A 26682-nucleotide genomic window follows, 5' to 3' on the forward strand; every position below is an offset into this window, starting at 1 on the left:
CCAGCAAAGGCATTCGGGACTCTTCTCTCGCCAGATAGTAGGAAAAGAGAGGCCTTCCTGGGAAGCAGGGAACCCACGCCAGGACAACACCAAGAACAGTGAGGTGACTCCATACGACACCAGAAAAGACCAGACACGGAAAATCACATCAGGTTTTCATATAGCGCTGCAGTCTGCATTCCTCCAGCTTCTATGTGCTGCAATAATGAGTGTGTTACTCAACGTAATGCTAGTGTATTCCCTGTGTCATAGGAAACATCCTGGATAGGCAATGCACACGATTACAATTTGTCTATTACGTCATGTGCCCAATGAAATAACATTTCGTGCCAATCGGGAATTTTGCATTACATTATATGGTGTTAAGTCTTCCCACACTGCCTGCTGTCCCGGCAGATGGCATTACTACAACTCTCGCGCTGCTTCCTGACACTGGGGCGTGGCTAACCGGGAAGACCAGCGTGCCAGCAAATGAGGTGTGTGTATGTAAATGAGGGGTGTGTCTGTGGGCGGCCCCACCTGAAGCTTCTGCCCAGGTGACTGAGGTGGGATCCTTGCAATCCCGACCATCCCCAGCAGAGAGCAGCAGAGCCTGCCTCTCGTGCTCCCTGGCTGCTTGCAGGCAGGATCACCAGACTTTTCTGGGAGAGGGGAAGGGCGCCGAGCTGCTGTGTGGCACAGTGCATTGTGGGCTGGCGAGAGGAGGACGGGGTGAGTGTGGGAGCAACAGGCATCGAGCGGAGAGGTGGACTGTGTGCAACAGGCTCTCAGGGTTTTGGGGACAAGCTAGCAGCTGGATTGCGAGCCTGGGAGAAGTGACACGGGGCAGCGGAGAGAAGTCCCGCCGGCTAGAGAGCAAGGGAAAGGGAGGACGGGGAGCCGCACGCGCCGAGCGGGAGATCCCAGGGAAGGGAGGAGGATACGGCGCAGAGCCGTGCCGAGAACTTGCCCAAGTCCTTGATCTGCAGCGATCCCGTGCGTGGAGTCTGGCGCAGAGGAAGCAAAAGCTGCAGGTAAGTGTCTCCTGCCTGCGCCCCGCGCGCGGTACCTCAACTTCTGCCCCCAAACAAAGCTCGAGAGGGTCTGCGCGCCCATCCCACTGAACCAGCCCTGCTCTCGGGTTGCCAACTTGCCTCAGCTTCCCGATACGCCTGTGCCTCCGGCTCTACGCGCCAGTGTGCTGGATACCCACCAGAAACCTCCCGCCTCTCACCTTCTGGGCCCAAGCTCCGGGAACCCTTGCTCCCCACTTCTGCACCCCCCCCACACTTTTGCCTCGGCCTCCCAATATCCCAGTCCTTCGCTTCTAGCCTCCTGGTCTGCCCTAACCTCCTGCGACCAGCCTTGCCTTCTTGACACCCCTGCGTGTAGCTTAGTGTTATAAATGTATGAGTGTTCTGTAGTGCACCTTGCAGGGTGGACCTCAGACTCCGCTGTAAGTACATCGCGGTTCCCAGGAAGCCCCTGAGGGGTACCCCACCTTCCTCCAGGCCGCTCCCATTCACACCGCACAGTGGTCGAAATAAAGAGTTGATGAGCAGGAGCTGAACGTAACTCCTGGGTATGCAGCCGCCTCCTCCTGGGAAGCAGGAGCTACTTCCGGCTCTGGGGACGGAGGAGAAGTCTAACTTCCACAGGAGATGAGCACCGTCATTCTGTTTGTTATGTAGGGCCAATTATGGTTTACATGTCTTCTGGTGTGTACTATTGTTTCTTCTTAATATTGCATGTCTTGGACACCTTGGATTTTCCCTGACTCTTGGTAGGGAGGTCCTTTGCCCGCACCTCCTATTGTTGTAGACATGCACTACTTTAGTATCTGATCCTGGCATTTCTTAAACCTGCCTTTTCATGTCCACCATAGTATAGGGGATTTTCCTTCAGCTACATCATTTTATTAAAATGTTGGTCCTGATGAAGCTCATTTCAAGCGAAACATGTGTCGAGAACTAAGAGCCATGCACCAGTGAATACTAATATCGTACTGATTGATCTGCAGAACTAGGATTTAAGGAAAGGTGGCAACTGCAGCCGGTTCCCGGGCAACACTGGACGCTCACTCTAGACGAGGGTCCTAGCGGTGGTGGAGCTCCTACTGGTTTCATTTACCTACTGTCAGGTTTCAAACGTGCTTTCTCTATATGACTGACTCACCATGGCTGGCAACTTTTAATTTAGCTCTTAACGATTGCCTTTACTTGCTTGCTAGGCAGTACACGTTTTTACTGTATCTTTTTTTTTTTTGTGTCTGTGTGTGGCTTATATGGTTGTCTCATGCAGAACTTGGCGTTTATCTCTTTCTTTAGGAATTCTGGATTGTTTCCCTTTTCTCTCTTGCTTCCATGTGTGTTGTAACCAGCAATGTATTTGTGTGAAATTGATTGTGAAACGTTTAATTTCTGTTTAAAATAAATAAATAACTACCTCACACCACACATCAGCCGTATGGGTTAAACGGTTTCTCTGAATCTGGAATGTCCTGTGTACTTTTTGTTGTGGCGTCCATTGTCCTAGGGGGTGTGTTTACAAAAATGTAATGCGTTTTCAAACTATGGTCATCTACATCGTATTCATTCAACCGCCCACAGCGTGCTTGGCGCCCCCAGCTTGGCTGTGGCTCTCCTGGGCCATCGCTACCTGGTCCTCCCCTCCCCTCTCCTTGACGCTTCGCTTTCCCGGGCGCTCGCTTGCGGATATTCTTAATCGCGAAAAAAAGTCTTGCGCTACTTTGTTTCTGGGGTTGGGCGGTTGTCTGGTAGGAAAGTGTAGCGTTAATCGACGAATTGCTTGCAGCGGGAACGCGGGTCACCCAGGCTGCTCTCAGATGGCCTATGCCTCGGCCTATGCCTCGGCCTAATTAAATGTGTTACCCCTTTTAAGATTGCTTCACTGCTTGCTAGCCTCCGTTTTTAGGTAAAAATCAAAATGGCTTTTTAAAATGTGTCTGGGAGCGTCAACCTCCTGTAATACAACCCCTTTTAAATGTTCCCTTGCTCCTCTTTGGCGGGCACACAATCTAGAGGGCACAATTTTACACAATCCAAGGATCATGGGTTTCTTTTTGTTTTTCCCCGCCCACTCTTGTGTTGCTGCTGGGGGGGTGGGGGGAGGGCACTTTCGGGATCATTGCACCGCTTTTGCAATACCTCTGGCAGCATTCGCCTCTCCCTTTCTTGACAAGTGGGGTGTAGTCCAGTTACCCGAGCCCCCCTTTTTTGGGGTGAAATGGGGGGCGAGGATGGTCCAGATCAGGGATGATGGATTAGCACCTGTGGCGGGAATGCTCCTAGATCGTGGGGGGGGGGGGGGGCAGCAATGTGGAGAGCTGTGTACAGGCGTGGGGTGCAGTGGAGGCCGATGCAGGTAGATGAGACTGGATACAGGAACGAAAGAGCATACATGGCCCTGTGTTTTGTTGTGTCGTACATAGCGCTAACATGATGCTTTCCAACTGCCTCCGGGCGCTTTGAGCCCCTCCTGCAGTGGCAGAAAAGGACAGAAGGCTGCATTAACAAGAGGGCGGAACTGTGAAGTACTTGTTTGATTGGCAGCCGCTATTTAAGCCCCTCCAGCGAAGGTCTGAATCTCCCCCCCCCAGCCGGGTGAACCCAAGCAGTGCTGGAAATGGACACAATTTACCTGGGGAGCACCCCTTGACACGCGGGGGAAGGGACTAGCATGTAGGAGGGGGCGGATTGGTGTGATTGAAGGGCGGAGGCCCTGAATATTGCCTGCTTTGCATAAAACCAGTGCATTTTGGGACCATAAGTTTTACCACCAAGTATTGATCATGTCTGTAAGAGTAATTAAGAGATGTGTATCATACCCAGGGTGCCTTGCACCCTGGGTAAGATGATCATGTCATCTGTCAGAATAGTCACCGTGACAGTAAAATGTGCGCAGAGCAGGAAAGGAAACGTATGTAGACAGCCTTGGATCCTTTCATTGTTGGGGCTGTTATGGTCTTTGCCGGATGATCTATTAGGCCCAGTAGGCACCGGCCTATCCGCGCCACTCCTTTTAGGGGCTCCGCAACAACGGATCAAAATAAAGCAGTGCAGAAAATTATCAGGAGATAATCTGTGAGGTGGGGGGGGCACATTGCGACTTACTAGGGGCGTCCACAGGGTTTAATCTTGCACTGGTTATGGCGAGCAAAGGAAGACTTTCAGGTGCAGTTTGTTAAATCTCCGCACGCTTTGAGACTCCAGGCGCATAACGTGAAGGAGGCTCGCGGCAGTTTCTCCACACAGAATGAATGACACTCCGGTTTTTGGCAGAGCATAGCTCTGTCTTATTCCGACCCATTTCCTTCCTTCTACCTAAGGGAATGAAACGGGATTGCGTGGAGCCCTTCACTTAAACCTTAAAAAGCTGGGGATTGAGCCGATTGCTGTTTTTTTTGGTTGATAAAATCGGGCAGGTATTAGCCACTCACTGCATGCAAAAAAATAATCAATATGCAAGTTAATGATTGACACGTGTGTGTGTGTATTTTACTGGACCGTGCGCTGGACTGCCGGGGGTGGGGCTTTACTGTATTATTTTTAGTTTTGGCAATTACGTGGCACTAAAGTGCCACCTATAAGCCGAAACTGTTGCATTGGAGTATAACAGGAGGGAGATGGGGTGGCAGATGGGTGCACACGGCTTGTGGGAGATTTACTGGCATGCTAATCCCTATGTCCCTATGTCTATTCCCAGCCACTACCTGCTCCTTCTCACCCAAAACACATCCTCCTGGGAGGTAGCATTATCAAGCAGTAACATCAAACAGTGTGCTAAAAGTGCCTGCCAGTGTTATTTCAAAGCAGTCTTCCAAGAGTTGATTGCCTAACTGCAGCTGTAAATATACTACAGTTAGAATAAAAATGTCTCCCCCCCCCCCCCCCCAAGTGTGCCTTTCACCGCTTGATTTATAAGCAACGTGTGTGTGTGTGTGTGTGTCTGTGAGAGAATAAAAGCAAGCATTGGCAACGGCTTTGGCTAGTGTATCAGCATTAACATCGTATGCACAGGTACTTGCACCATTTTTCAGCTGTTACCTTCCTATGAAAGTACCATTGGGGCAGTGCCTGGAAAATGGCAGTCCCATGCCTGTTGGCTTTGCCAATACTTGCCTCGGTTTATTGTCTGTGGATGCCGTCTCCTTGCTAGGGCTTCTCCACCGTTGCGGGCTGTGTCATGGTGGAAGTTCACGTCTCGTGTGGATTAGTCACTGTGGTTGTGTGATCAGCAGATGGAATCCTTTCCTGAGGTTAAGGGGGGGGGGGGCTGGGTGTTGGGGTGTCGCCCGGCTGGGTGATGTCCCAATGGTAGGGCCCAGTGCTTCAGCCGAGGGGTGTTTTTGTATCCGAAACTGCTTTTGGGGTGAAAAGTATGCATTGGTTCCCTTGTCTGCCAAAGCCAGGACTCAACAACATAACAATTTTAGCATGATTTAGCAAAGCATAGCCAGCCTAGTACCACAGCATAACCATATAGTTTGTTTATTTATATAGCGCACTGAATCCTCGGGTATCTGGGCGCATTTCGTGGGGTTACACAATGAGTTACACCGCAACAATACTAAAAGTACAGTGCATAGTTACAGTACATAGAGGAGGTATAGCAATACAATAGTTAAGTAATAAAAAAAATAGCAGTGTGAAGCATACATTTATGGAGCCTCCTGGGCAAGGAGCCCGTTTTTTACATTTTTCCTGAAGCGGGGGAAGGAGGGTTCAGCTGTTAAAGCAACTGGTAGGGAGTTCCAGAGTTTTGTTGCGAAAACTGGGAAGCTGCTACCACTTGATTTCTGTAGCTTGAATAGTGCGGCAACACAGGGCTTAACATAGCACGATGCCATCGCATAACACAACCGCTGTGTGTGACGGGAGTGGGATGGCATGGCCTATATAGGAAAATGAATTTGAGGGATGGTGTCTAGAGAGATGCCCACCCTCAGCAGGTGTTCCTAAAATGAGGATTGAAATACCCAGGAACAGTTCAACTCAAACTGGAATACTCAATTTTCCTTGCCGGGGCAAGCCCAGACAAGACGCCTCCCTCACTATTCATTATCTGCTCGCCTACTGGAAGACTCTGGACCTCTAGAGTCAGGGCAGGGTGGACATGCAGAAAGTGGGGGCAGTGTGGACATGCAGATGGAGAAAGGGTGGAAAAGAGGGTGTGCAAGACGGACCGCTACGGGAAGTGAAACCGGTCCAGGTGATTCAACTAGATGCATAGACTGTATAAAGACCAGTGCTTTAAGTGGGGTAAGAAATTGAGGGCTGGGGGGCTGCAACAAGGTGGTGTGGCCTAAATTATGGGCGTGGCCGAGAAGTGTCCCCATCACACCACAATACAAAAGTTGCCAGGTTCCTTTTTGGAACATTGTTGGCTTGTGCTGGGGATTAACCGGAGCGCTGCCGTTGAACAGCCAGTGAATTGCACTGTGCGGTTTCATTAGTGCTCAATTCGTTTTGTTTCATTCAATAGACTGTGTCAAGCATTCCGTGGAAACCAGCACCTACAAAAGAGCACAGGTAGGGTGTGACACTGGTAAGCTAGTCTGTGTTTGGCAACGTGACCTAGCGCTCCCCTAATATTGCGTATAACTCATAATATGAGCTCACTATTACAGCTAAACCACCTCAGCTGCATGGGTCGTCTGGTGGTTGTAACGCGCAAAAGCAACCAGTCTTGAACCAGAACCTACCATGCACTGTGAACATGAATGAATAATGTAGGAACTAGAATGTTACAACTTGTTTGTTAGCATATGAATAGGAACAAAATAATAGTGTTGAGAAATACAGTGGAATTGATTATGAATGATTATTTTTAAAGCACCGTGCCTGGAGAAAGCCCCTAAACGGGAGAAACATTAGCACCTGCTCGCCAATGAGTTAATGTAGGTTTTTGTGATTAGGAACCGAATATTGGTGAAGTTTTACTTATCTTTGAGCGAATGCGAGGATTTTTGTTACTAGTGATTAATTTTTGATTGAATTAATGTTGTTATTATCAATATCTGTTGTAACCACGATTTCTGAGAGTGGTGTGGATTTGTGTTGAGATAATTATATAAAATCCCCCCCTTTTTTGTTCATGATGTGACACTGGCTTGTCATCGGCAAGGCCCGGGTTTGAATCCCCAGCAGAGGACAATACAAAAAACGGGCTTTTTTTTTTTATTGTCCCGTGCTTGATATTCCAGCCTGAGCCCTGCCGCTGACAAACCAGTGTTGCTGCGCATTGTGCTATTTCATAGGTGCACAATTTCTTTTGTTTTATACAATAGACTGCTTGACACATTAAGTCTGTTAGATTTGAGTGAAACAAAGGAAATCCAGTCACCTGTGTTACTCTTGAGGGAATGTCAATGCCTGCCTCCCTGGTTCCCTCCTAGTGACCTCTTGCGATCTGCTTCCCTCGCTGTGTAACCTTTCCTACCCCCATAACGTGTAAAGCGCTCCGTTGTTTACAGAAGCTACGTTGATGCTTAATAAGCCGTTCTCCTCCAGAAGGAAAAACGGATGCAAAGTATCCCTCAACCCTGGAAAAGCAAACATCCAGGATGCAAAATCAGGGCTTGGGGCTAACGACCCCTGGCCACAATGCATGTGCGCAACTCGCGGCGTGTCCACAATGCGTGCACCCAACTTACTATATGGACATTTTTTTGATGCTTAACAGAAATTCTATTTTGCAAACATTGTTGAAGTCAACAATTGGTGCAAAGTAGTTACCTTTTCTTTTGCTTAAACCTGGCCCCTAGGGAGCAAACAGTAGTCACTGATGACACTCCTCGACCTCTGCAACCTTTCACATGACTACTGGATGTAGTAGCAGGTCATCAACCAATGCGTTGCCCTCTTCCAAGTTAGTCAAATATGGCGTGTCCCAGGGATTTACACAATTCCTGTTCCTCTTTACCGTATGTCTGGTCCCTTGTGACATGTTACATGTTGTGGAGGATCAGAGACGCATACGCTGTGAAGACATTTTTACTATTGTATAGTTTATTTAAAGTAAAATAAGTAAATAAATGGAAATGCCTACCTTTCCCTACGTCTATAGGGTTTTCCTACCTATTTCACTAATTAAGGTGCTTGTCGGTCAGAGTGAATGTCCAAAATAAGTCTGTCCACTGTCCAAATATTACCCTAGCACTAGTATAACTAAGGACAGGAGAATGACTCCCTTCTCCTGGGTGCTGTGTTCCTTCATAGGGGGTTTTCTTGACTATTTTGTTCTACTCAATAGACCATATGTAAACAGTCTCTGCTTATCCCTTTGGACTAAATTCTGAAGTCCTTTTTGGGGACTGGTAGCCTCCTTGTCCTCTTCCTTAGAGATTGTCTTTGTTATGCTCAAGTTGCTTCTCTCTTGTAGGACTCCAGACCCCGTTGTATATAGTTCTCCTCTCAGGGATTTTGGTTACTCCACTCCAATTATAAATCACCTTTTCCTGGGGTGCGCTTATTATCGTCTTGACTTCCCAAATGTCTCTTTGGTTTCTGTTCTTATCTTCAGATATGGATTGATTTTTCCCTTTTCCCAAGGCGGCAAGATTCCTACCCTATTTCTCGTTTTTTTTGTATGTTATCTCATTAATATAGTCTGAATTTGCATTCATACTGGGACCATTTTTGTTTAATTTATCCCTTTTAACTTTCCTGTTCCAGTATTACCTTGTGTTCAGGGATAATGTTGCCAGTACCTGTAGGACTTTGGACTCTGTCGGTTTCTTGATGTTTCATGTGCGTCCCTTGTGGATAGAACTGATGACTGCACTTGCTTCGGGGGTTCCTCCCTCCCGCTGGTCGTGTCTGCGTCCTTGTGTGGGCTTGCTGGCCACCACCAAACTCTCAGTTCCAACGTATTTGGATTTCCTCCGTTCTCGCATGCTGGTCTCCCATCATTTCTCGTTCCACGTAGGCGCCGCTCGAGCTTACGCAGGCTCCACGGTCTGCGACAGTTCTGACTCTTTCCGCTGTGTTGCGTACAGGGGTCGTCCCCTGGTATTCTGAAGCTTTCCGCCTCCTCTCACTGGTTCTTTGCTTGCCATCCCTTTTCAGCATCCTCGGCACAGCCCATTGAAGACTGATTTAAAGGATATCCTCACTTTTGTTGATAATCTAGGTTTGCTTTATCTTCATGAAACCTATAACGTTCTGGGGTATTCATTAAGTCTATGTAAACCATCACTTGGAGGGCATCGGGGAGTTTCTCACAGGAACACTAGGCCTTGTCCAAAAGGGTGAGTCTCTCCCTGTGAGGTCCCACTTGCCTCGACCCCTCAGCCTCACAGGGGGGGTACCCGCGTGGGAAGAAGGGACAAATTGTCCTCCTTGTGTCACAATGTCTTCGATGTACAATTTCCCACTTGGGCCGAGACTGTTGGCATCTAAATACTTTGGGTTTCATGAGCAACAATTGGGGTTGGTGAGAACGTCACCAAGGTGCTACTTTTCCCAATAAGGTTACCATTTCTGATTCTCGAGGCCACAGACCAGGACGTTTAGCTTTCAACATTGCGATACCTTGTATCTTTCATCCCAAGAGCTGGATGGGAACGAAGATCTGTCTGTCTCTAAATCTAATGAAAAGGCATTATCCTCCAACTGCAGGGCATGTGTGTGTGGAGACCACATTGTGGATCATTCTGCTTAGCATTTGAGTATTTTAGCCCCCATTAATGTGGATGTCATTACCCATCGTGGCATCTAGAGACTTGTTTGAGCTACTTTCCTCTCGATATTAAGACTTAGTTATTTGGAACCTGACTGTCCAGCATTCTGTTTATTCATTCTGAAAGAACTGTGTCCTTCACCTGGGAACTGTTATCGTCTGTTCTCCTCAGTGTCGGTCCAAACTTTACTTCCATGTTAACCATGGCAATGCATACACACCTATTGTCTGAGCTGTTTAGGGTTGGCTTTTCTGCTAACTCGATGAACCAGGTTCCCCTGCAGCTATGAGGCTTTTTACTGTCTCCCATTCATCAAACTTGGCTGTGCCGTCCATCTTGTTCTACATGGCCACTCGTTTTAGTTGCATTCAGCATTAGGGCAGCTTTATGTTTTCTTATGCGTGTTGCGTTTCAGCATATATTTTCAAGCCTATTGGATGCAAGTATATTCTTCATATTTTAAGTGCAATTTGACCTATTGTTTGTGTAACTTTATGGTGGATGCGTATGTACTTCGTGTCTAATGAACCTACGTGTTTCAGTGTTAAGCAGTTTCGTCATTTGCTTTCGTCATCTTGATCACATGTTCATATCCCCCATAGCTTGCAGATTCAGATCGCCTGCAATGCCCCTGCGGTAGGGTTGTCTCAGTGAGTACCGTCTTTCACACCTGCGGTATGGGGGTGGGGAGGAGTCAAATGCTATAACTGATGTGCCTCTTCTATTTCTGTAGCATGCAGATGGGGGAGGGGCCGGCGTGATGAATGACGCATTAATCTGCCTCTTATCATTCTCCCCTCTGGCCGAGTCCTCAACCACACTTCTCGGAGAACCATCCCCTTTGTTGGGTACCTTGAGGATCCATACCTTTGCCCCCTCTCTCCCCCACAGGTCACTGGAGTTCTTTGTGCTCGTCCATGCACCAGGTCAGGTAGCAGCACTCCATCTGGCTTGCAGAGCACTCCGCGTCTCACGTAATTACGAGGGTCTTGGGGATAACAGAATTGTGTGCCGGGGGGGAACGATGGACTTTGGTTTAGGTGAAACAGAAGTGGATCACCAGTCTGTTTGCTTATCCGTCTTAGTGTCCACATCTACCAATATTGCCATCCCTACTGTCTTTTGGGCAGTCTTCTTGCATTGATTTATGGCAATTCTCGGGAAACCGAATCCAAATAACACTAATGCAGCTATGAGCACTTTCAACCCATTGGCCATCCAGGATAATAGATACTTGAGCCAATCTTCGTCCTGGCCCGCTGTGAATGACGTGATGATGACGCATTCATCTGCCTCTCTTCAAGGTGTTGTGGTTTCTTTCTTTCTTTCTTTCTTTCTTTCTTTCTTTCTTTCTTTCTTTCTTTCTTTCTTTCTTTCTTTCTTTCTTTCTTTCTTTCTTTCTTTCTTTCTTTCTTTCTTTCTTTCTTTCTTTCTTTCTTTCTTTCTTTCTTTCTTTCTTTCTTTCTTTCTTTCTTTCTTTCTTTCTTTCTTTCTTTCTTTCTTTCTTTCTTTCTTTCTTTCTTTCTTTCTTTCTTTCTTTCTTTCTTTCTTTCTTTCTTTCTTTCTTTCTTTCTTTCTTTCTTTCTTTCTTTCTTTCTTTCTTTCTTTCTTTCTTTCTTTCTTTCTTTCTTTCTTTCTTTCTTTCCTTTCCCCCCCAAGGCCAATAGGTTTGGTTTATAGACGGCGACACGTACAGGGAGCCGAATAGCCAGTCCTCCAACACATCAGATGGGCCTCGAGTGTGAAAGGGCATTAGTAATGATACTGTCGTTGGGGGGGGGGGGACTCGTTTGCGTTGGTTGCTTCTCTTAGACCAAGGGGTCCGTAAGAAGGCAGGAGGAGAAAGATGGTCTATGGTTTCTCCGATGACTTGCTGCTTTTCTGTGCCAGCCTCCTCTTCGGAGGTTACTGTCTCACAGCTGCGATGCTCGTCCCTCACCCAATGGAAGCCTAGGGCTAACTTGGGCGCAGAGGTGGAAGGGCTTAATGGCTGCCTGCATCTGTGGTGCCCCACAGTACTCGCCACCTTAGCACGTGCATGACCAGGGACACCTGGGATGGGTGAGGTAATGCATTCTGGGACCTGTAGTCATGGTCATTCCATAGCCCCAGCGGGCAGGGGACCCAGGCCTGGCCGTACTACGCCTGATTGCCAGATGTGTGCTTCCTCTTCAGGTTCTCTTTCCTGCTTGTACTACCTGCTGCTTGCTATCCAGTCCTGGATGCCCCCCCCCCCAACTCAATGCCTCAGAAAAAGAATTAAGATTTTGCTTTTTTCTTCCCATGCTTCCACTATCTGCCCTCCCCTTCCACCCCCTGTCCTCTCATTGTCTCCATCTGTCCTCCCCCTTCATTCTTCCTCTCGCAATTTAGCGTGATCTTTGACTCCTCTCTTTTTGTTCTTATAATGCTGCACTTCCAACTATATTCTTGGAATGCGCTTTTTCTTTACTTCCATGCCACTAAACTACTAATTTCCTCTTTTCTGTATTTTTTTCTTCCCTCGTCTCGATTGTTGCTGCGCACTTAAGTCTGTCTCCCTGCTTATCCGCTTGTTCCTCTTTAAATACCGCCGTTGGTGTTCTTGTCTCTTTCCCCTTTGCTTTATAGCCGTGAGTTCCATTTCCTTTCCAGAGGCATCCGCGGCGTTGAGCTCCTTGCTCCTCACCTTTAGTTTCCATCTCTCACCATGCGCTCCCCGAACCTATTTCTGTTGGCCCTTCCTAACACCCATCCCCTCCCGATCTCACTTTTACTCCCGGACATTGGAGCTCATTTTTGCTGTCTGTCTGATCGCCCCCTACCTTCTCTTTATTTGCGCTTCTCTCCCCCTTAACTTCTGGGTGTTTTTTCTATTCTGATTCCCGTTTTTTAGTTGTATAGTGCTTGCGGTGCTGTCTAGTGGACACTTTTTTTGTTTTTTTTTTGTTACTCTCCAAGTGTGGGATCTTACGGAGAAATGTGGGTACTTTGCTTGCTGCCGAGAACCACATTCCATCGATGCGCAAGCCTGAAGCTTGTCTGGGTTGGCTTGTGCTTTCATTTGGGAGTTTGGGGTGCGGTGGTGGGGGAGGGAGGGTGAGAGGGTGTGGCTTTGCCCATCAGGCTGGATTGCTACCGCTGAAGGCCGGACATGACTTGCATATGGCTAGTCCCTTATTTATTTTTAGAGTAGGCAGACTGGATGCAAATGAATGGCATAGAAAGAGGCTCAGACCAGTGACCGTGGTTATTTATAAAAACTTTCCAGCCGTTACTTAAAATTTAAAGATGCGGACCGGCTCCGTCCTCCAGGGACGACTTTATTTTTTTTAAATTGAAGTCACAGGCGGTGGTCTCCTTGCATCTGGATTATCTGCTTCTCCGTCAGTGTGGGCATTTGCTAAGCATGCAAGCATTTCATTGCATGTCCCCATTGCATGGCCCCAGTCTGATGAGGAAGATGGATCCTACTCCAAGGCCCAGCCTCGTCCCACTTACTCCTGTGCTCTAATCCCTGTTTCCCCACTGGACTATATTCTGTGATCTTTTAGTAGCATTTAGGGTTGAATTCCAAAATGGTAGCGCTTGGTGGCAAAATGCTAGAGTGTAGTGCTATTAAAAATATATTTTCCATTTCACCCAAAGATTAATTAAGCGGGGGCCTGCAACCAGTGGCTCAAAGGAGCTTTTGGACTACGGCTCCCATTGACTATGCTGCCTGGGGCTAATGGGAGTTCTGCTCAAACATCTAGAAAGCCAAAGGTTAATGACCCCGGATCTACAGTTATTTGGGGGGGTCCAGTTTTGGCCCCTAGGCTGGATAGCTCCCTCTCTGACCTGGATGGGATCTCTGGATTGAAGCAGGCTAGAGCAAAGTTTTTCATGGCTGTTCCAGTCGATCCCAGGTGGTATGAGGTCGAGATACTTTTAGTGGGGTGGGGGTCTTTTCCCCATAGCAACATTTTAGGGTCGACATTCTGTAACGGAGAGGTTGAGTGATGTTGGTATTGGGAGTCAATCAGAAATGTGATGGACTGCACCCCCCCCTTTCACTGCCCCGCCCCCTCCTCTCCTCCGCAGTCGACTGTGCACCACTTCTTCCTTACCCTGAACCCCTATCCGGGGGGAAGAGGGGGGGCGCATGATGCAGCAGCTGACCCGCTTTTGCTTGGGTGTGTTTGAAGGGGCTGCAAATCACTGAGCTGTGCTGTACCTCACAGGGGAGTCTTTAGGAATACTATGGTGGCGGGCGGTCATAAACCAGGTTAGCACCCTGCAGGGGGAGTCTGGGGCGGGGGGTGGGTCTCCAAGCCCATCGGGAAGATCGGAAGGCTCTATATACCTAATGGTTTTGACAGCGTTTGAACCTCCTCAGAAGCGCGAGGCCGCCATCTTCTCTGCCGGGAAGGTAACTCGTCTGTGCCTGCGACTCTTCCATCCCCCCCAGACCCCCTCAAATTCTCCTTCCCACCCCCTCCCAATTTACCTGTGGTTCTCTTGCCCCCTGCCGGACCCAGAGCACTTGCTGTTCCAGGCCTTCCCCTCTGCGGCAATGGCTGCTATCGAAAGGGAGAGGGGGCTACATGTAGTTCCCTTTTCCCTACGCTACGTCCATGGTGGCCTTTTTGGTTGCCGTTTTTGTTCAGAAACAACACCCTCGCCATTTCCTAACCTAAAAACCACCTGGCGCTCTAGAGAGCATGCTGGTGTGCTAATGGCAATAAACCCCCCAGGGACGACATTTCACCAAAATGCCATGGGTAGCGAAGTGACCTCACACAACCATTGACCCCCGCCTGATGACATCACAGGAAGTGATCTACTTTGATCCCACCCCAAGTGGCATCACAGGAAGTGATGGCAAACCACCTTCAGATTTTTTAGATGCATCTAGCACTCGTGTTTCCAGGTGCTCTCATTTCAGCCAGCTATAAAAATCGAGGCACATGGGGAGGTATGATTTGTCCACAATTACACATTTGGGCAATGCCATTTTCCAGATTCAACGTGGGGTCTATACGTAAAACCTACGTACTGCAGTATTTCTAACAGGCTAACTGAAATTTGCATCGCAGGCTCCAGCTAATGTATGAAACCTCTATAGATCAATGGACAAAGAAGTACGTGTTATCTGTGGCATTGCTACTTTAAACGAGCCAAAAAAAGCACTGACCTGGGGAGGCGTGCGCTGCTGTTTAACCAGGAGGAAAATGCTGCACGAGCAAGGCCTGAAAATTAAATAATTGACCAGGATTTAGTATCAACAAAATTCGCTGGTTATAAATGTATCTATGATTCAGCTACCACTACGATGGAAGAAACCTATTAGACTGGTCTGCGTGCACAGAGGGGAGTGCACCTGATAACATCTTTGCTGGGGTATGATGCCTGGGAAAGGTTCTTCCAATATACCCAAGACCCCCGCCCACGTCCCCCATAGTTTTTATTTAATACTGGGTGCCAGCTGACTTTTAAAAAACACACCACTTAATGTAATATCATTGCTGCAAACATCCATTCATAGCACCACACATTTATTCAAAATTGAAAACTCCCATGAGTTGCTTCTCACCCGGGAACTCACTGGCAGACTTCAAGGCACGCACTGCACACTACTCCTTTGTCAGGCCCAATGATGCCCAATGGCATAGCACAACATTTGGAAAGCTCCCCTGCGAGCCATGCTGTTGCCCCCCCACCACCCCTTGAGGCTCCTTAATAAAGCACCTGGCACACCACACCCCAGGGCAGTCCGGACCACCACGTGGGCGCAATGTTCATGATTATGCAGCTGCAGGGGCTGCACTACTGCAAGTGAAAGCAGTAAATGTTTTTCAATCAAAGCTTAAATCTTTAACATAAACCTAGAGTAACGGGGGCGGTGTCTGGTCCACAAATATAACAGCCACCAGTGGTGGCTGGTGAGTTGTTTATTTGGAGGGTGTAAATATTTGCCACAAGTATGTGATTGCGACTGAGCACAGCGAGGCAGCCCGAACTAACGAAAATAGTTTGGGGGGGATGCCGGGGGATTCTTCTCCTTCCCCATCCTAAATGTTTTCAATAATGAGTTAAAATGGTGCATTACATTCTCAACACACTTTCTGGGGAAATGTGGGTAAAAAGCAATCGGTTTTGTATGGTAAATCATGAAAAAAAAGTACAACAGATCTTGCATCACCAAAAGTGCACTGGGCATTTCCCAATGCATTATCATGCCGGTCCCTGCAAATATGCCAGTATAAAAAAATGTGTATGCTGGCTGGGCCCATACAGTTCCATGCTGGCTCCACCAACATATGCTAGTAGTCCCATTATAAACCCATACTTCTGATCGCTTTAAGACATTTTTCTATAGTATCATTACTGGCAATGGGTGGAAAAATTGGCTCTGCCAACATATGCCAGTACTCTTATGTAAGTACATACTCCGGTTGGTTTGGCCATTAAAAGTGGCATGTCACAATAGGAAAATCTGTCCAAACTGGTTCCAATGTAAGCCAGTCTCGACACATAAGAACACTTATCTTGCTTGATTCATCGTAGATGCTCAGTTAATAAAAAGTCATGCTACAGTGAAGAATATACAGGCTGCTACGCCAAAACATCACTATAGCGAGGTAACGCTACTTATCATACTTGCTTTTTTAAAGATGCCGAGTAATAAATGTCATGCCACAGGAAGCAATGGCTAGACTGGCTGCACCAAAATGCCAGTCTAGCCAGGGAATGGCACACCTGAACTTGCCTTTGCCAAAAAAACAGTAAAATTCACTCACCCATATATCTCCTCTCACACTCGCATTGTATTTACCACACAGGCACATACCAAACCCCATCCAGAATATTCAAACACACACTACCACATGTATGCTCATTCACCCACCAGTCACTCGCTCAATCACACCTTCTCTCATATGCACTCATTGCATTCTCTACAGAGGCACACGCCCACCCAGAACATTAAAAAAACACACGTCTCATTCACCCACTGTCACTCACACCTTCTCTCACATCCACTCATTGCATTCTCTACTCTACTGAGGCACCCACCCACCACAAACATTAAAAAACGCACATCATTTTTCATTCATCCACCATTCACATACATACATCTGACCTGCCCTCCGCACATGCAAATCACGCATCATACTACAAAAAAAGCCTTACCTTTATCTTGCAGCTTCGGTCTGTCCTTCCAGGCTACCTTGGCTCCTCCGTGCTGCTCACAAACAGGAAGCTGCAAGAGCTTCCAGGATCATGTATGTGGGCTGCAAGTAAGCCGAGGGAGAAGGGGTTGGAGCTGAACGTGGCATGTGAAATGTGCCACATGTCAAGGTCGGCTCCAACCCCTAGTGAGTGCCTCCCCGGCCCAGCCTTCACCCTGATGGGTGAGGACTGGCTGGGAATCCACCAGATCTGTTGTTGCAGGGCCCCCCAAGTCGCAGGAGAGCCCGCTACGCCAGGAGCCGGCATGTGTTTCTTTTTTTTTTCTTAGTTTTTGGTTACACACAAAAAAAAAAAAAAAAAAAACATTGGGGTCACAAGGGAGTCCCCAGGGGTTGCAACTGTGGCCCCCCCATGGGTAGTGGTTTGGACCCCTGGTGACACCCAAATGACATCCCTGAAACCCTCTGTGGGGTTTGTTTTAAATATGGCGTAACCTTCCCCTGTCATCACTTCTTCATGTAAGTTATTATTTGAGCCCTTCCATATCTCTCTGTTGGCCTTATTGGGTATTTGGGTTCCAGCCTTTTTCTTCTCAATGTAATGGACTGAAGTAGACAATCTGCCAAAGATCCCAACCCGCAATTACAACTGTTGTTTTTGTTATAATGATATAATCGTTACTTATAACGCGCTTAATATCCAGCGGTTTCTAGGCGCGGACCCTGGGATCAAACCTGTGTTGCTCCACGTCCTTTTACTTCCATGGCGAGCGCGTTGCCCCTGAGCTATCCATGTGGTACCATAGGCATGACTTCGCCCTTCTTGGAGGGCTACATTTATCTTTTTTTTTTGTGTGTGTGTGTGTGTGTGTGTGAGAGAGAGAGAGTGTGGATTTTGGATTCTGACCCACACCCCTCAAAGCACTGAGCTTTGTTACTGCCTGCACATAGAAAGGCCTTCCCAGTGCACGCAACAATGAGTTTGGTATTGTTCACACCCAGGGGGTCAAGTCCTAAAACAAAAAAAAGTAGGGGTCTCAGTAACATACACAATGGAGTGTGACATCACCAGAAATTAGCATATCAAGGTGAAATTTGCACAGTTCATTAAATTGCCTTTGCATAAACATACAAATTTCACAAGCGAATGGCATTTGCTTTTCATAAAATAAACGTACACAAAAAGTCAAGGGAGGATATTTTCTGAAAACAATGAGAAGTGTGCATGTTTTAGTGTGCATGTTTTTAATCTCCAATAACCATTACCAATGTTTTCCCTGTTACATGCAGTCCCAAAATGTGACATTTCACCTGTAGCTGTGTGTTGGTTTTTATCAGGTTATATGATGTGGTGAAAGGCCTGGCCTGCGAACCTGGCAACTGCGGTTCGAGTCCGGAGGTCGGTGTAAATTCAACTAAGCCAGTCGGTGCTTTTCATTTTACACACTGCCTCTAAAATACCCAGGGACGGCGTCGACCCTCTGAAAAAAGTGGGTGAACCCTCGACTTCATCCTTCAGTGTGCCTTGTAGAGGTAGGAGGTGCCACTGGGCTGCACCTATGAGTGCATTACAATGTAGAACCACTCGACGGATAGATGTATTGTTTGAAACAAAGGTTTGTTTGGCCCTTTAAAGTCTGGGAAGGAGGTGGGGGCGAGAGGGAGGTAGGGAGGGGGGCTGTGTGTGTTCAAAGACCGAGCTGGGCGCCAAGATAGACTGGTCGGGGATGTGGGGTGGGGTGATGGTATACTAGGAAGTTCTGTCGGTCCGTTTCTGATGACGCTGTTTTTAATGGCAAATACTGGTGACTGGGCGCAGAGCGGGCAGCGGGGGTCACTCTCAAAGGATTCCAGTCCCAGCACACACTGGTCTCTTTCAAGCTAGCACTTCACGTGGGCTCCAATGGGACAGAATTTGTGAAACAAGCCAAGGCCAGCTAAATGAATAAAATGGTTAAATGAATCCAGAGCCATGGACTTCCACCCACAATCAAATGTCTGTTTGAGTAATAAAGCGAATGGGTTATTTATAACTCGGAAAAACAAAACCCTTGCACAATAGACGAACCTGTGCGTAATCCGTAAAAGGTTTACTGAGCGACAAACCTGTCGCAAATATTTGTTTCTCTAAACTGGAGCCAGACTTCGCGATTAAGAGCTGTCGCAACCATGCACCATTCTTGTGCAATTCCTGGTCGCAGAGGTGTTGCTGATGGGGGTTGAGGGGGCTGGCTGAGGGGGCCATAGCCCCGGGTCTTTTGGTTGTAGCCCCGGATAGAGGCTCAGGTGCTACAACCAAAATGCTAGCTAGCCCCGAATCCCGCCAGTACCGACATTAGCGTAGCCCCGGATCTTTTCCAGACCTAGCAACACTCCTGCCTGGGCGTATAGACTTGGTTCTTAGCTGCCTGGGTCCGTAAACACATCGTGGTGCGGAAGGCGAGAGTGGGGCTAGCACCCACCTTTGTGCCGTTGCATGACTGCAGGGTTTTCTGTATTGAGCATTATTTCTATGCATGTGTTATCCTTCCTAAAAAGAGGCCGATGATGGATTGGGCACGAGCCCCTCTGACTGGCCCTCTGCTGCGGAAATATGGACTCTGGGAGCGGGTGAGTAGTCAAAGAGACTGACCCTTTCCTTCGTTCTCTGCCCACCCAGGCCCTGTGTTTGGTCTGTTTCTCCCCCCCCCAAGGTTATTTCACCCCCCCCTAATCTGTAAATCGAGCCTGGGCCATATCTCTTAGTGTTTTCTTGACCCCCCCCCCTTCCTGCCCACATACCTGGATGACATTTTGCCTGTAATCCCCCCCCCCCCAACCCCAGTCCCACTGTTATGTCTCGGTTTACATAATCGTAATTGGCCAATATGCTAGTAAGTAATGACGCCAGACGGTCTGTATGTCTTTACTCCTTTATTCCTACTTCATAACTGCCAAGCGTTCTCTTCCTCGCCCCTTCCCGCCGCCCCCGTTCCATTCCTCTCCCCAGCCCTCACTCGCCCGGATTCCACATTCTACTCGGCCACAACACCCACCAACTCATGGAAGTGGGGCTCTTGCGGGCTGCTCTCTTTGCGGTTCTTGTCCCCCCCCCCCCCCCTTCCTTGAGTGTGCACTCATACTTGCCTTCTTGGCGCTATGCTCCTCTGGCTTTTCCTTGCAGCTCTGCACCATTTTGGTCGCCTGTTTCTGGACACTTTTTTTTTTTCTTCCTGAACAAAATATTCCCACGTTGATGTAATACCCAGTTGAGGGTGTACTGGGAGGGGGGTGGTTCCAACTCGCCTATGTGGAGACACATGTTGGCGGGGACATATCTTATCCCACTTTCACCACTTAACCTACCTGTCTCCAGCAACCCCGCGTACCTGAGCTCTGGGTCGCCTTGGTGCACCGCTGTGGGAAATCGATGCGGGATAAAAAGGCAAAGGGTAGGATTGGATTGCCTCAAACCCCCCTAAGAAAAACCCTTAGGTTATACATGACTGTAATCACACTGCGAGAGTCAGATAATGAAATGCTGGCGCATGGTTTCTTTCCCTGGTAGATTAGTTCTTTCTTTTCTCCCAATACATGAGCAGTATTTTACACTTTTGCCATAAAAAAGGGAATCAAGTGACACTATGTACACAATCACTAAGCAGCTGCATAACTACACAAATAGAAGTTAAAAACACCAGTTATTTCAAAAATATTTTAAAGTTATGCAAAACTATAAAACATAGTCCATAAAATGTATACAACGTCTTTATACAGTGCTCTGTAAACTATGCATTCAATAAAGTACTTGGGAGACAGCCTGGCCAGGGCTGTTTCGTGGTCCTTTCTTGGCCACAGGTACTGTGCCTGTGGTCTGAAGAACAGCAGCGTGTGGAGAGCACCAACGTTCTTGTAACCCAGAAGCAGCATTGTAGATCCCTTTATCTTCATATGACAGTGTTGTGTGTTCCAGGTGCAGCCTAGTGTTGATTGCAGCGTGGGGGGGGGGGTCCACTCAGGGACTTGACTCGGGCTGCATTACCAGCAGCGGCCCAGGGAGATCTTGTGGGCCATCTGTGCAGCAGGCCTCACTTTCACTAATCTTGCATCTAGCTCATTTGTGTAAGTGAGCCATATCTTGCATTTAGCCCTGTAGAGGAGGTCCCAAGCACGACCCGCACTCCAGCTGTAAATTTTGAAGTACCAGGAACATTCACGCCGAAATATGTGACATATGATGAGCAAATAAACCAACGGAGAGCTGCAGTGGGGCTCTGCCCAGTGCCCATCAAAAGAACATCACTTGCTGAAGTACCAACGCCTAAGCAAACCTGGACAGTAAGGTACCCATTGAGAAATCCATATCGACAAATGAAACGGAATGAAGATTGTCAGAACGCAGTCCCTGAAGAAGCTAAAAAGATACTGAAGGAAGACGAATGGTGACAAAAACCCGGACTGACTCGCACATAGAAGAAATGACCTGCGAATGATGAAAAGAGACGGGACATCATGAACCTAAAGTGAAATAACAATGTCAAAATGTCAGAATCTTATGCCATGAGCACAATTAAGATATTCAGTTAGTTTACACATGCACATATGCATGGAACTGCATGAAGCAAAGAATTGTGAGGCTTGCTTATGCTTAGTAGTAAAATAGATTGCGGCAAGCGCCACCTATACATATCTACCTCAAAAGGAATGTTTTATATAAGTATATTTCCACTATGCACAAAAGCAGAATCAACCAAAGGTTACTAAAGGTCTTGGGAGAAGAGCCCGCAGCAAGCCAATCAAAAACTAAAGGCGGAAAGAAACTCAGGCGCACACAACGTGCCAAGAAGCCCAGGTCGTATCGGCTGAAATAGACCAACAGTGGATACAAATTATGAAAGAAGAACAGGGTATCCTGTTCAGAAAGGTCAAGATAAGCCACAGAAGGCAGATGGTTGGCATAATTAAATCAAATACTCAAATTGCATGAAGAATAAGACTACTTCACGATGTCTGAATCGCATGACCAGCCAAGCAAGAAGGGATGAAACTTTCACACCTATGTGTGGCCTTGTGCCGTGCAAAGATATCGTAACTTTTTCAGACCGAGAAGCAGTCTCGAGGCTAACCACAATGAAATAATTGACACATGACCACTGAGGTGATGATTGATTGTAGCAATAATTGGAGGAAAGCTGGGGGTGCAGACGAGCTCCCTACACCTGGCCGGCTATTCTGCACGCTGCTAAGCTAGTGGAAAAGTATGAGTGGGGTTGTTGCTAACCCAATCATAGAGGACCAAGTAATCTAGGGTCCTATAGTTAGTAGAACGAGTGAGACTTCATACTTTTAGTGAAGTTTACAGTAGCCATTTTGAAGGTAGGGCTTGGATGCCCCATCTGACAGTGTTTGTCCAATCCTCTCACTCTGTTACCATATACAGATATAGTACCTATATTAAAGTTACCTTCCTAGAACCAATAGAATTGTATGCAACATTTTAAGTGTTACACATCAGTGATGACGAGTTTTTAGTATAAATGATGTGTTTTTGTATGAAGTTCGTTGGAGTTGTTGAAGCGAGAAGGAACAACGAGCGATTGCTGATATTCATGAACTCCCCATTTTTGTACTTGTCATTAAATGGACTCCCTTTGCCAAACCGTTGGTTGAGTTGTCATTATTGATTTGATGCTAGAGTATTAATCTGCATCCCCATCCATCTCACGGGTGCTGCTACTCATATTAAAGTGCTATTGGGCAACGCCCAGCTTTATGGGCCGGTTGGGGTCCTAGTGCACAGCCTGTTCGTGAGCCAAATCTTGCATTTGACCCATGCAGGTGGTGAGTATGGGGTATAAAAAACCTTTCACATAACAGTTCTGTTAGTGAGCCGCATCTCGCATTAGTGGGCCACATCTCGCTTTTGGCCCATCTGTGTTAGTGAGCCATATCTTGCATTTGTATTGATATTTAGTCTTTTCCCGAGTTGGCTGAGATAGTCATTCTGCATAATTGTATGAGATGCACCTTTTTTGATTTTTTTTTTTCTTGAATTTCACCCAGTTCTGTGAACTAATCATGTTTTGCACCCACCTCCCACCGACTTATTGTGTGATCACTTTATTTCACCCTTATACCACCTATATGAGATGGCTATACTGTACTTCTCCCCTAATTTGGTGTGCTGTTCCTATTTTGCATTCCCCCTGGTTGGGTGAGACAGCCACGTTTTCACATTTAGCACAAGTGTGTGACACAGCCAGATCTTGCTTTTCCCTGATTGTGTGAGGTAAACACATTCAGCGTCTCACCTACTCTCATTTGAACTCAGACCTATGGTATGAGATGGGTATATATTGCCTTCCAACTGACTCGGTGCGCTAGTCATATCTTGCCTTTAATACCTGAGTGTGTAGGGTTGCCCGCATCTGCATCTGGCAAATCTTCCAGGATAGCCAAAGCTGCCATCTCACCTAGGGGATAAGGCAACCAAAGCTTGCGACTAGCGAAAGGGAAAAAGGTAACCTAAAACTTACATTTGGCCAACTGTCCAAGATGGACACAGTTTTGCATTTGATCTAAGTGCGTAAGGCAGCCAAAACGTGCATCTGGCAAACTGTCTAAGGTACTCAGAGCTTGCAGATTGCCACTGGTCTAAGGTGGGGAAAGTTTGCAAATTAGTCGAGTGGTGGAAAGGTAGCCAAAATCTGCCAACAGCCTAGTAGTCTGAGGAGACCAGAGTTCATATCTGGCCCAAGTGGGTAAGGTGAACTAAGCGGGCATTCATGACCCTCCAACCAGCCCTGCCCCACCAGGACTCCTCTCCCCTTTCACTTCACAAGCAGTATCCCCGTCCTTAATGCCCTATACAGCCAGAGATCCTCCTACTGCAAGCCACCTGCCCCCGACCGAGTCACACTCGCAACTCCCCCAAAAAATGACTACAGACAACAGAAGCCACTAAGAAAACTGCAATTGAAAAGGAACCCTCAAAACAAACATAAAATAAACCAATATGGCCAACAAAAAATCTGACCATGTCGCAAGAGGGCTAGCGCCCCTGTGATCCAATACAATAACAAATTGCAAAAACCCAACCAAAGGACCGGAAGAAAGAAAAATCAAACGGTAACAAACAATACTGTGGTAGGAACACAGAAAACCCAAGGAGCCAAGAAGAAAAAAACCCAAGCCAGGCCCGCCTTGGGTACAAATCCCAAGAACACGCAATTATAAAATATCAAACCTTAGAATTGCGGGAAGTCATTCGTAACTGAGATACGCTGAGCCACCAAGTATCCTAAAAGAAAACCACTAGAAGACTTGGGAGAACAGAATATGCCATGCCAGAGAATAGGATGACTCGAGAGAAACCAAGGAAAAGGGATATGCAAAATGGAACCACACCACGCCAGCAAACACTAACACCGCAACGGGAGACGCATCAACGAGCCTGACGGTAAAAATAACCACCCCGAAAACAAAACAAAAATCACTGTACCCAATGCCCTACGTCACAACAGACCGCTTGCCAGAAACATTAGACACATCAGCAAGATATCGGGACTCCAAAGGGAAAAGGCTGAAACAAACCGAAGGGGGAAACATGGGAAATAAAACCTTCACTCCATACATCACTAAAACCCAAGGGGACCTCTGGCAAACACCAACCTGAAACAGAAGAAGAGCCAATACAAAACCTAGCTGACCTATTTAATGATGAAACGGACCTAATGGAACATAACCCACATCCTCAGATAATAAGGAGCCCCACCAACAAGGCCACCTAAAGGCGCAAGCAAGAACAAAACCGGCCACTATAAAGAAAGAAATGCACTGCAAGCTAATCAACACCAGATCAGTGTCCAAACACACAACAGAGATCTACAATCTACTTTGCGACAGGGGAATCGACAACTATTCATCATAGAAACCTGGCTAGCTGAACACTACAAAGTCCCACTACACAGCTGTCTACCTGACAACTTCAAATGCATACAGGTAAACGGAAAAGGGAAAAGAGGAGGAGGACTTGCAGTGGCTTACAAATAACATCTAAAAATAAAAACAGCTGGCCCCACTCAACATCCCAAACTGCTATTCCCTCGTCGTTCACCTGTCCTCAGACCTACAAACAAGCCTCACATTTATACTCTTCTATACACCACCGACGTACGATGCAACCTTCATAGACCCCTTTGTAGAAGCCGGCACAAACCTGGCCATTAAACATGATCGCTTGATTATTTTCAGGGACTTCAACATCTGGTTTGAATAAGAGGAGAACGCAAACTCGCAGAGATCACTAAGTAAGCAGCTTGAGATAAAAACTACAATAGATGGTGAAAGGAGTGACGCACACGACGGGACACTGGATGCAATCTTCGTCAATAAAAACCTGATCACAATAGCACCACCAATTCAAATACCATGGAGCGACCACCTCATTATACCCTTTGTGATCCAAATACCATCAAAAGCATCCAACGCGCCCCAAAAGAACCTCTTGTTCTGGAAAATAAACTGGAGGACCATCCTAAGCAGTAGCCTAGAAGAAAAACTAAAATCCTCAAAGCCATCGATTGCAACCTTGGAGGCAACTGACATAGACGAAAAAACAGACTTGATCCTGAAATGGATTGTGGAAAAAAATTGATAGCATCTCCCTGGAAAAAACCCTCATCCCATCATGAAAGAAAGCAGTGTCAAGATGGTTCATGCTCCACTGCAAAGCAATGAAAAACAAACTGGAAACTAGAACAAGAATGCAAAAAAAAAAAAAAAAACGACCGAGTCCAAAGAATAACGTATCAAAAACAAATCTGATCATACAAAATGGAAATCTTCAAAGCGAGAAAAATACTATGACGACTGGATCACAAAAGCGACCAATATTCACAAAGGACTATTCAACATTGTAAACAAGATGAGAAATCCCCTCGGATGCAACACACGGCGCCCTCGCAAAAATGATGCAATTTATCTTGCAGATCATTTTCAAGAATAAAATCATCTTGAATATACATCGGATCATTTGAAGAAGCCCGATCATTAAGACCGTGCACCATTTCCAACCACCCCCGAGAGCACAGAACAGACCGCTGAACAGTCAGAATGGACTGTCAGTTTGGAAAAAAACAACATGGCGGGCTCCCCAATGGCCCTCTATCCACCAGACCTCTCCTAATGAATCGCAGGGTACACCATTGGAATGCTACCTAAAGGTCTTCAATCTGTTACAGCAAGAATCTAAATATGCCTGCTCCTCAAGGGTACAATGGGAGATGTAGAAGACCTCACAAACTGAGAACATTCCATACACGGCAAAAGTATTAGAGATCAATGTCTACGAACAAATACTGGAACACGTAGAAAATAACCAACTAGTGGACCAGGCACAAGTAGGCTTCAGACCCATGAGAAGAACGGAGACAGCGCTACTCTATATGGGCCGCCCTAAAGACCAACGCAGACTCCAACACGAACTCTGCACTGATAGTACTCGACCTCTCTGCAGCATTCGACACAGTCAACCATAACATCCTCCAAGCGACTGGAAGAAATGGGAATCTGCGACACAGCACTGCTTTGGATTAAATCTTTCCTGTCTGAAAGAACAAACTGTATAGATAAAACCATTCAAATCCACACCATGGGGCACCACCTGTGGAGTACCACAAGGCTCTGTTTTATCCCAGCTATTCGTCAACAGCTATATGATGCCACTAATCTACCTCCTCAAAGGACACAGCTTCACATGCTACAACTACGAAGCTGATGCCCAAAGCATTTACAAAATTGGCGATAAATGAGAGAACCCAATGCTAATAGACTGTCTCAAAGAACTCTTCCAATGGATGAACACTAATA

General features: G+C 47.0%; 1 protein-coding gene across 2 annotated transcripts in view; it reads left to right on the forward strand.

Moving 5' to 3' along the window:
* Nucleotides 1–569: 569 nt before the first annotated feature.
* PLXNB3 (plexin B3) overlaps nucleotides 570–26682 on the forward strand; it is a 446830-nt gene continuing 420717 nt past the window's right edge. The window contains exon 1 of one of the 2 annotated variants that reach the window (XM_069645379.1): nucleotides 570–1013. The gene's annotated coding sequence lies outside the window, so the exon portion shown is untranslated. The remainder of the gene's footprint in view (nucleotides 1014–26682) is intronic. The other variant, XM_069645380.1, reaches the window with a different exon arrangement.

This window comes from Ambystoma mexicanum, chromosome 2p (genome assembly GCF_040938575.1).
Source record: "Ambystoma mexicanum isolate Mex_15411 chromosome 2p, UKY_AmexF1_1, whole genome shotgun sequence".
Lineage (NCBI taxonomy): Eukaryota > Metazoa > Chordata > Amphibia > Caudata > Ambystomatidae > Ambystoma > Ambystoma mexicanum.